This window comes from Orycteropus afer, unplaced genomic scaffold, assembly GCF_000298275.1.
Source record: "Orycteropus afer afer isolate SDZICR_OR568_19922 unplaced genomic scaffold, OryAfe1.0 scaffold00066, whole genome shotgun sequence".
Lineage (NCBI taxonomy): Eukaryota > Metazoa > Chordata > Mammalia > Tubulidentata > Orycteropodidae > Orycteropus > Orycteropus afer.
Genome location: NW_006921653.1, coordinates 1,741,608 through 1,752,363, shown reverse-complemented (window position 1 = coordinate 1,752,363; position 10,756 = coordinate 1,741,608).

Genomic DNA, 10,756 nt, shown 5'->3' with positions numbered 1-10,756 from the left:
AAAACCAGAAGAATTGTGGGATGACATCAAGAACATCATCCATGAAGAAAGCAAGAGGTCATTAAAAAGATGAGAAAAAAAGAAAAGACCAAAATGGATGACAGAAGAGACTCTGAAACTTGCCCTTGAGTGAAGAGTAGCCAAAGCAAATGGAAGCAATGACAAGATACAAGAGTTAAACCAAAGATTTCAAAGAGCACCTAGAGCAAACAAAGCCAATTACTATAATGAAATGTGCAAAGACTTGGAGTTAAAAAACCAAAAGGGAAGAACAGGCTTGACATTTTTCAAGCTGAAAGAACTAAAGGAAAAATGCAAGCCTTGAGTTACAATATGGAAAGATTCTATAGACAAAATATTGAATGATGCAGGAAACATCAAAAGAAGATGGAAGGAATACACAGAGTCACTGTCCCAGAAAGAACTGGTCGATCTTCATTAATGTCAGGAGGTGGCATATGATCAAGAACCAATGGTATTGAATGAAGAAGTCAAAGCTTCACTGAAAGAATTGCTGAAGAGCAAGGCTCCAGGAATTGACGAAATACCCATTGAGATGTTTCAACAAACTGATGTCTCACTGGAGGCATTCACTCAGTTATGTCAAGATATTTAAGGCAGCTACCTGGCCAACAGACTGGAAGAGATCCATATTTGTACCCATTACAAAGAAAGATGATACCACAGAGTGTGGAAATTATCAAACAATATCATTGATATTGCACACAAGTAAAATCTACTGAAGAAAATTCAAAAACAGTTGCAGCAGTATATTGACAGAGAACTTCCAGAGGTGCAAGCCAGATTCAGAAGAGGATGTGGAACAAGGGATATCATTGCAGATGTCATATGGATCGTGGCTCAAAGCAGAGAATACCAGAAATATGTGTACTTATGTTTTATTGACTATGCAAAAACATTTGATTGTGTGGATCATAACAAAATGTAGATAACATTGAGAAAAATGGTAATTCCACAACACTTAATTGTACACATGAGGAACCTGTACATGGACCAGGAGACTGTCATTCAAACAGAACAAAGGGACACTGCATGGTTTAAAATCAAGAAGGGAGTGCGTCAGGGTTGTAACCTTTCACCATACTTATTAAATCTGTATGCTGAGCAAATAATCCAAGTAGCTGGCTATGAAGAAGAATGTGGCATCAAGATTGGAGGGAGAATCATTAACAACATGTGATACATTGATGACACAAGTTTGCTTCCTGAAAGTGAGGACGACTTGAAGCATTTACTGATGAGGACTGAAGAATACAGTCTGCAGTATGGATTACATCTTAATATAAAGACAATGAAAATCCTCACAACTTGATGTATAAGCAGCATCAAGATAAATGGAGAAAAGATTGAAGTTGTCAGACTTCACATTGTTTGGTTCTACAGTCAACACCAATGGAAGCAACAGTCAGGACATCAGATGACGTATAGCACTGGGCAAGTCAATTGCAAAAGACCTCTTTCAAGTGCTGAGGAGCAAAGATGTCTCCTGGAGGACTGGGGTGTGCCTGACACAAGCCATGATATCTTCAATTGCTTCATATGCATGTGAGAGCTGGACAATGAATGAGGAACTCGAAGAAGAATTGATACTTTTGAGTTGTGGTGCTGGCAAAGAATGCTGAAAGACTGCTAAAAGAACTAACAAATCTGTCCTGAAGGAAGTGCAGCTGGAAAGTTCCTTGGAAGTTAAAATGGCCAGACTTTGTCTCACCTTCTTTGGTCACGTTATCAAAAGGGACCATTCTCTGGAGAAGAATGTCATGCTTGGTGTTCTGGTTACCTACTGTCCCTCTGAGAAGAATATATCACAGATGGGATGGCCTTAACAAACAGGAGTTTATTCTCACAGTTTGAAGGCTTTAAGTCCAAGTTCAAAGTGCTAGGCTCTAGGGGCTGGGTAAAAGCCCCTCAACCCTGGGGTCCAGCTCTGTCTCCTGGTCCCAGCCCAGTAGAGCTAGAGGTGTTTCTTCACTCAGACAGCTGCTGGCTGCTGAGACTGACAAACCCAAGGTTGACAAGCAAAAAGGCACAGTCCCAATGTTACCAAACCACACGGCAGACCATTAATTTAAGTCCATTGTAAGTCCCAAGGTCGTCAGAGCATGGCAGGCTGCTCAACAATGACACAGCTACATGCAGGGTCCAAGTGTGCCATAAGCTAGAGACCATTCCCCAAGGGTTCTCCTCATATACAGGAAGCAGACCACATTCCCTAAAGCAGTTACTCAGCTGCTCCCAATAGATTCCACCATGGAGTTGATTACCAGTCTCACCAAGGGGAATACTATATCCACTTGTCCAGTCACTCAACCAGGCCAAGCCAAGTTGACACACTAACTGAACTACAATACTTGGTAAGGTAGAGGGTCGAGGAAAGAGGGGATGTCCTTCAATGAGATGGATTGGACACAGTGGCTGTGGAATGGGCTCAAGTATAGCAAGGATCATGGAGTTGGCACAGGACCAGATGGTGTTTTATTCTGCTGTGCATAGGGTTATGTCATGTTGTGTATTAATGATCCCTTGTATGCTGTTTTTGGTTCTTTGTTCAAAGGACTCCCTTTAGTATCTCTTGTAAGGTTGGTCTGGTTTTAACAAATTCCCTTAGTTTCTGCTTATCTGGAAATCTCCTAATTTCACCATCATATTTGAGGGACAATTTTGCCGGGTATAAAATTCTTGGTTGATAATTTTTCTCTTTCAGGGTTTCATATATACCATCCCCTTGCCTTCTTGCTTGCATGGTTTCTGCTGAGAAATCAGAGCTTATTCTTACTGGCTGTCCTTCATAGGTAACTTTGTTTTTCCCATGCTGCTTTCAGGATTTTGTCTTTGTCTTTTGTTTCGGTGAGTTTGATGATGATATGTCTTGGTTATTTTCTTTTGGGGTCTATCCTGTTTGGGGTTTGTTGGACTTCTTGAATGGATATATTCTCATCTTTCATCATATCAAGAAAGTTCTCTTCTAATAAATCTTGGACAATTTTCTCAGTGGTTTCATTTTTCTCTTCCTGTTCTGGAATTCCAATGACATATAAGTTATTCTTTTTGATGGTATCCCACATGAACCTTAGGCTTTCTTCATTTTATTTTGATCTTTTTTCTGATTGATCCCTTTCCAAAGAAGTATTCAGGTATTTATCTTCAATCTCATTAATTCTGTCTTCCATTCCATTCAATTCTACTCCTTTGCCCTTTCAATGTGTTATCTATTTCTGACAATTTAGTGTTAATCTTCTAGCTTTCTATCTGTAGATTTTGAAGTATTTCTAACTTTTCATTTATTTTGTCATTTTGTTCATGCATTTTCTTCCAAAATTCTTCTAGGGTTTTGCCTGTGTTTTCCCTGATCTGTTTCTCAATCCTTTGAAAATACCTAAATATAATTCTTTTGAATTTATCAGAAATTTCCAATGCTGCTTCTTCCACAGGGATGTGTTCTGGGTCTATATCCTGCTTCCTTGTTTTTATCACTTTATCTTGCTTCTTTGTGTGGATCGTGATGGTCTGTTGTCTCTGAGACATAGTGACATTGTTGTATTTAGATCTCTGGTAACTGTTTGCAAAAAGCAGCTAAGAGTGAGTCAGGCTTTTTTTGGTGGTTGTTTGTCATTGGCCCATTGGTGGAGAAGGAAGTGGTGGCTCTCACTCAGTAAGTGAAGCTTTCCAATCATTGGTGTCTGGAATGACACTGTGGTTCCCAGCAAGTGGAACCTGTTCTTAAGTCCCTGGAATCTGGGAGAATGCCATCGCTTTAAATATCCAAAATGGTCAAACCATTTGTAAACATTCAAAATGGCTGTGCCCTCGAGACAGGCAAAATCCACAGCTCAGCCCACCTTCCTCTTCACTGCTTCCCCTTTTATTCACCAGCCACCAGAGCAGTCCTCTGTGCAGTCCCTGGCTAGCAGGGCTGATTTTTTGGTTAATTCTTAGGTCCTAACACCAGTCAGCAATATCCAAGTTGTTTGTGCCATCAAGATCATTGCCAGACGGCTGCTCCATATGCCTCCTTTTTTGGTGTTTTCATGCAAATTCTTCTATTAGTTGGAGTTTAGTCCACTTCTATATCCTTCCCTTCAAAGCTTAGGAGTCCAGGATTATCTTCTGTGTCTGTGTAAATTGGTTCTCCTTTTCTTTGTTGAAGAGGGTCTGTGCAGTCTTTCTGCCTATTCTATCATCTTACCGGAACTCTACCCTATATATCTTGAAAATACAATGATCCTCTGATCATTAGATTATAAATTATAAATCAGTTAATCAGATATGAAGAGATATTATTTTAAAATAATCGACTAGGATCAAGACCTGACTGTCTGTCCTGACTAAATACTGTATTTCCTAAAATAAGCACTGACTAGCCTCAGAAATAGAGAAAAGGGGAAAAGGGGAAAAGGGGCTAGGAGGAGGAGAGAAGAATAGGTATTGGCTTTGCCCATCCAAATTTTGCCCAAGAGGATGTGAATCTTCTTAGATTGGTCTGGAAAGGATAGGTTCCAGACTAACTGAACTGTAGTACATCTGACAGCAGAATCTGTTTTGAATATTAATTTCTTGGTTATCAAATAATGGCCCATTGGTGGAGAAGGAAGTTGTAGCTCTCATTCAGTAAGTGAAGCTTTCCAATCATTGGTGTCTGGAATGTCCTTGTGGTTCCCAGCAAGTGGTGCCTGTCATTTGCTTAAATGGAGAGACAAGCATATAAGGCAATACTCTGTCATGAATTTATCCTACCTTCTTAAAAGAATTTGGATGTAAATTAATAAATTGTATTATGGCTTATATATCTCAAACTCTACTTAATCACTGAGAGTAAGTAACCAATTCTAGTGGTCTTGTTAAACTGGACAGTAATAAAAACTTCTATAAGAAACAAGAAGTGTCAGGATTGGAATCAGGACCACTTCTAATTCTCTATTCTTTTCAATTTTCAGCTTTTCTTCTACCAATGGATTCTACTTTTTTTTTCCAAAGTCAAGAATCACTTTGAAAATCTGGTGAAAACTAAAATACATATATATAGGCTCAAAGAAATTTTTTTAAAGCTATAATTGCAAGGGATTCATAAAGCGAAGCTCATCTGTGAACTTTCAGATGAGGACCTTTCCTCCAGAGACTTGCAATCTGATTCAGGAATAGATACTCACAAAATAATTAATAGAATAATTACAGAATGCTATATTACTTGCACACACTTGTATGTATACACATATACACCCTAAAGGAAGCTTTGTCTAGTGAACTGGAGACTTTTTGTAACAAGACAGTTACTGCTTTATGTATGCAAATTTGGAGATGGCTGGTTTAGAGATGAATTGCTCTTCCCAATAAAGGAGGTAGAAATGTGAATTACTAGGGAGACTTCTGAAGAATCCTTAGCCTATGTGAAGGAAGAAGAGAAAATAGGGCCCCAGGTAGCATCAAGGCAGAGAAGAAGATCTAGAGAGGAGATATGTCTTAGGCGGGAGAAGCTAAATTAGACTGAGGTAACACACAACTCTCACATTTCAGTTTCTTAACTATTTTAGCACAGTAATGAATGGTTTCTTACCACAAATTGTCCTAATGGTCTGCTCTGCTCTCCAGGACAATTGCCCTTTTTATGGCAACTCAGTAGTCCAGGCCACTTCCATCTCTGTGTGTACCCTCAAACTTAATTTCCTCTTCTCATGATCTCTGTAGCTGGAAAAGAGAGTTGAGAACTGCATATTTGCAATACAATGCTTCAGCCTTGATGTAACACATGTGACTTCAGGCCACAACCTTATGAATTAAATTAGTCACAGGATCTCACCCTGATGCAGAAAGTTGGGAAGTGAGTGTCTCCATATATTCAGAAGGAGAGAAAAACCTGATATTGGTGAGCTCCAGAAATGTCCATCATAATATATGTCTAACTGAGGAATCCTAATTTATTTGCTAGGGATGTTCAATGTAAAACATCTCAATTGCTCCCCTATAGAATCTTAAATAAAATATATGCTTTCCAGTAACTTTTCTAGTTCTGGTGGTGTAGTGCCTAAAGCATTTGACTGCTAACCAGAAGGCTGGCGATTCAAACTTACTATTCAAAACTACTGGGAAGGAAGATAGGGCAACCTACTTGCCTAGTGATACCACCTCAGAAACCCAAGAAGGGGTCGGTGTGAGTCGGATCCGACTCCAGGACAGTGAATTTCATTTTCATTTTACCAACTTTTCTTATTTTTTTTTTAAAACCTGGAGCGAAGCCTGCAAATTGATGAGGTACAAACTAGATACAGCCAGTTACCATCATGGATTGAAGCACAATGAATGTAGATTCTGGCACTGAAGGATGGAGTGCTATGAGAGAACCAGCTTCCCACTGAGGAAGATAATTGCTGTATTTTTATGCAAATAACATGAGCCTGATACATTTTTAACAAACCTCTCAAACTCCTGGCCTGTTAGTTAACTATGAGCATTATGTGTATTATTTGCAAAAACTAAGATACTTTAGATCTGGGAATTTGGCTCCCAGTCCAGGTGCATTGTATAATTCTGCCCACCTAAAACAATCAGTAAATTGGATTTGATACCTCCTGAGTGGCATGAAGTGTTAAGTTCTTGCTAACTAGCTGAAAGGTTACTTCTTCTAATGCATCCAGAGGCATCTCAGAAGTAAAGCCTGGTGATCTGCTTTTGAAAGGTCACGGCCTTGAAAACCTTGTGGAGCAGTTCTGCTCTGCACACATGAGGTTGTCACAGTCAGAATCAATTTGAGGGCAAAACACAAGGACAGAAAGTGCTGAATTGTATAGTACTATCAATAGAGGCAAAAAAAAACAATCAAAAAAGGGAGAAATCAATTTAAGTAGTAATATTATTTTTGTCTAGTAGCCTTGTTTTTTAGCCAGTCTCACTAGTCTATTACTACCTGTGATGGTCACATCTGTTAATCAGATTTTATTAGGTAAGACATATCAAAAAAAAAAAGAAAAAAAATTGGATTTTGTTGTTCCTTGAAGCATAACTTTCAGTGTGAAGAAAATACTCTTTACCATTCAAATAAGTTAAGATAGTCACTTAAAGTATATTTACTTTTTTTTTTTTCAAGGAATACACTAAAATGGGTAAAATTAGGTACAGTATACATCTCTCAACATTTGATGAGCATATTTAGGATAACTGCTGCAAGTAAAGATGGTTATATGCCAGAGTTTGCCTGGGTCAGTCCCAGCATAATTATGAATAGAACCACTTTTAATTCTCAACAGTTACCCAGTTTGGACTGTAAGTTCTATGTCCACTCAATGCATATGCATATGATTTTCAGCAACTGATTTTTTTCGTATACTCAGCACAAGGATCCTTATTTGCTGCTGTTCTGATCAGACTCCCAAATTAACTTAACTGTAACACTGAGTATCACCTAGAATACATGCAAAATATGGATTTATATTTTATATCTGTATCATTCAGTCAAGGAAGGTAGAAAGATCTCCATGTTCACATCACCAAATAAAACCATCAAAACGAATGATTGTTTTCTCCTGGCTCATTTCTGAGAGAAAATCCTCTGTTTGAGGTGAACAATCATTCCTGATTTCTCCAGGGTAAGCAAAAGCCAGTAATAACAAGCATTATCCTGTTGTCACATTTCAAAACTGATCTTAATGAAAGCCTTGATACATAGAGCACTGAAAAATATGAACATTGTCCATGAATTTTTTATCTTCTCTTATGGAGGAGTTCATGCTAACCCCTAGAATAACTTTCTCTTAATTCAGAGTTAAAAATAATCATAAAAAAAAACATTACTATCCTCAACTTAAGCCTGATATGGATCTTTCAAGTGACAACCTTCACATTTTCTGTAAAAGAGAGGAATTTTAAATTTTGCTATCAAAGCATGATCACTACTGTTTCTGGTTTAAAAATTCAATAGATTTTTAATTCTTCTTTAACGTTTATACTCTTTTTTCCTGTTGATGCTAATAACCTTTTGTTTATCTGACTCATTATGTTCCTTAAGATCAACAAGTAACACCACCACATGATAGTAATAACTTCAAAACAATACTAAACTCATTTATCCTGTTGCCATGAAGCCAATTCCAACTTAGGGAACTACATGTGTGTCAGAGTAAAACTGTACTCCTTTCAATAGCTGTAATCTTGTGGAACTCACCAGGCCTTTATTCTGCATCTCCACTGGGAAGATTTGAACTGCTAACCTTTTGGTTAGTACCCAAGTGTAAACCATTATGCTACCCAAGGACAAAAAATGAAAATTTGCAACACCATTGTGTCTTGGTCTAACATTCCTGAGTTACTCTTGGCAGGATTGCTAAGAGATGGAGATCTATAATTTCTGTCCCAGAACTTTGCTTGCTCTATTCTAGGTACACAGGTTGATTCATAAGCATGAAATAATGATCAGAAAAGGTAATTATATTCTTGAGACACATAAATTTATTTTCAAAAATCTAAGGAATAAACTAACAGCCACACAATAAATTTCATAATGTCTCAATTACAAAATCCCTTGATTAGTTTATTTTAATATCCATTCATTGCTGATAACTTTCTGTTTAATACTGAAAAACTTAACTTACAGACCATTTATTTAGAGTTTCATATGCTTTTGTTAATTCTGAGTTTTGTTCCACCTATGTCGAAAAAGAGGAGCTCTGGTAACATAGTGGCTAAAGTACTTGACTGCTAACCAGAAGGCTGGCAGTTCAAACCCACCAGCCACTCCTCGGAAGGAAGGTTGGGCAATCCTACTTTCGTAGTGATACTGCCTTGGAAACCCAAGGAGGGGTCGCTATGAGTCGGGGCCTACTTGACAGCACATAACAACAACAACAACATATCGAAAAAGTGTCCAAGCTAAATATCACTGAATAGAAGAAAAAGTATAATAAATATAGGAGGGAAGTCAAGGGTAGTTTCCCACAAGTATGAAAGGACTTGAGTTCTCTACTTCCCTGCCTTCCAGAGTTGATGGATAGAAAGAGCAGAAAGCAGCCAGACACATTTGTAATTAATTGGGTAGTTAATGGTAAGTGCATGTGCACTTAATGATGGATTATGCGGAACGTGTACATAGTTCAAAAGGCAGTCATTCCAACAGAACAGAGATATTGCATGATTTAAAGTCAGGAAATGTGTGCATCAGGGTATTATCCTTTCACCATAATTAGTCAATCTGTAGGCTGAGCAAATAATTCAAGAAATTGGACTATATGAAAAAGAACATGGCATCAGGTTTGGAGGAAGATTCTTTAACAATCTGTAATATGCAGATGATGGAATCTTGTTTGCTAAAAGCACTTACTGATGAAGATCCAAGACTACAACCTACAGTGTGGACTACACATTAATAAAAAGATAACAAAAATCTTCACAATTGAATCAATAAGCAACACCATGATAAAAAGAGAAAAGACAGAGGTTGTCAAGTATTACATTTTAATTGCATCCACAATCAATACCCATGGAAGCAGCAGTCATGAAATCAAACAATGTATTGCATTGGAAAATCTGAAAAGACCTCTTTAGAGTGCTCAAAAGCTAAAATAATATAAAATAATAATAACAGATGTCATTTTGAGGACTAACATGCACCTGACCCAAGCCATGGTATTTTCAATTGCCTCATATAAATGAGAAAGCTAGACAAAGAAAAAGGAAGATAAGAGAATATATGCCTTTGAATTATGATGTTGGCCAAGAATGTTGAATATAACATGGACTTCCACAGAAGAAAAATATGTCTTATAAGAAGTACAGCTAGAATATTCCTTAGAAGCAAAGATGATGAGGCTTTATTTCATGCACTTTGAACATGTTATCTGGAGGAACCAGTCCCTGAAGAAGGACAGCATGCTTGGTAAAGCAGAGGGTCAGCAAAAAAGAAGACCCTTGATGAGATGGACTGATACAGTGGCTACAATAACGGGATCAATCATAGCAACAGTTATGAAGATGGTTCAGAACAGGACAGTATTTCATTGTGTTGTACATAAAATCACTAGGAGAACTGACTCAGTGACACCAAACAACAATGACAATATTATTTTGAAACAATCCTGGGCATCACACCATTTTATCTATAAACATTTCAGTTTGTATATCTGAAAAATTATCTTTTAAATCTAAGTACAATATCATAATTATGCTTTAGAAATCACAATAATTTTATTTTTTTGTTTCCCAGGATCACATTACCTGATTTTAAAACATACTATACAGTTACAATAATCAAAACAGGCTAGTACTGATATAACAGTAGACACATAGATCAATGGAATAAAATTGAGAGTCCAGTAATAAACCTACATGTCTTCGGTTAACTGATTTTTGACAAGAGTGATAAATCTATTATACGAAGAAAGAAGAGTCTCTTTAATAAATGGTGCTGGGAAAATAGGATTTCCACATGCAGAAAAATGAAATGAGATCTTTTATTCACCATACACAAAAACAAATTGAAAATTAATCAAAGACTTAAAGTTTCAAACTAAAACCACAAAATTCTTAGAAGAAAAAGCAGGAGCAGTGCTGTCAGACATAGCTTTCAACAATGGATTATCTAATATCAGAACAAAAGCACAAACAGCAAAAAACAAAATAAATAAATGGGACCTCATAAAAATTAAAAACTTCTGTTCATAAAAAGAATTAGTAAAATATTAAAAGATAACATATGGACCAAGAGGATATCTTTGGAAACAGTTTATCCAACAAGAATCTAGTAAACTATATA